Source organism: Tenrec ecaudatus, chromosome 4 (assembly GCF_050624435.1).
Source record: "Tenrec ecaudatus isolate mTenEca1 chromosome 4, mTenEca1.hap1, whole genome shotgun sequence".
Taxonomy (NCBI): Eukaryota; Metazoa; Chordata; class Mammalia; order Afrosoricida; family Tenrecidae; genus Tenrec; species Tenrec ecaudatus.
In genome coordinates, this window is record NC_134533.1 from 160,733,367 (window position 1) to 160,734,335 (window position 969).

Below are 969 nucleotides of genomic sequence, written 5' to 3' on the forward strand. Positions count from 1 at the left end.
ACAGAATTCAAAGGAAGAGGGGAGGGAGAAACTCAGTATCAGGGGTAAAAATGAGACCAATTGGGGGCTGTTTATCAAACCACCTACTGTTCATATGGAAGCTCAGGTTGAAGCGGCTGAAAGCTAAAACAAATTCAAGGAAGTAAGAATGCAACTTGGATGTCCCTCCTGGATTTAGAGACTATCTCAGGAACAGATTTGAGGAATTGAGCCTTAATGACCAAAGACATGGTGACATGCCATATGTTCAAGGCGCACACAGTCATTAAAAAGAGAGGGAAGGAAGACAGAACAAAACGAATGTCAGAAGAAACTCTGACTACCTACCTGGCAGGGGAAAGACCATGATCAGGATTGTGGTTTTCCCAGGACGAGGCTCATCCATTGCACTCCGGATGTGCTGACCCCTGCGATTTCCCCAAATGTGGGAAAGTTGACTGCCTAATTTGTGGTTATGGGGGACTGCATTCACGCTCTCCCCTGTCAAAAAAAAAAAAAAGAAAAGATAAACGAAACTCTGAAACTTGCTCTTTGGGATAGAGTAGTTAAAACAAATGGAAAAAATTGGAAGAAAAATGGAAAAGGCAGCTTGAGAAGACAAAGTTGAATGTTATAATGAAATGTGCAAACCCCTGGAGTTAAAAAGCCAAAAAATGTATGAACACATTCAGCATATCTCAAGCTGAAAGAAAAGAATAAAAATTCAGGACCTGAGTGGCAATATCGAAAGCTTCTTTGGGAAAACAACTGAAAAGTGTAAGAACCATCAAAAGAGGATGGAAAAAAATATAAAGTAGCTTAATCAAAAATATTGACTGACAAACAACCATTTCAGAAGGTAGCAAATGATAACATATATATATGGTTTTGAAGGTGCCCAAGCTACACTGAAGTATTAGGAAAACAATACTTTAGGAATTCATGGAATACCAATTGAAATATTCCAGAACATCGAGGAAGCTCTGGATG

At 39.3% G+C, this 969-nt stretch overlaps 1 non-coding gene across 1 annotated transcript; it reads left to right on the forward strand.

Moving 5' to 3' along the window:
* Nucleotides 1-319: 319 nt before the first annotated feature.
* LOC142447316 (U1 spliceosomal RNA) lies at nucleotides 320-483 on the forward strand. Its single transcript, XR_012784058.1, has one exon. It is a non-coding gene; the product is annotated as a U1 spliceosomal RNA (small nuclear RNA).
* Nucleotides 484-969: the final 486 nt, after the last annotated feature.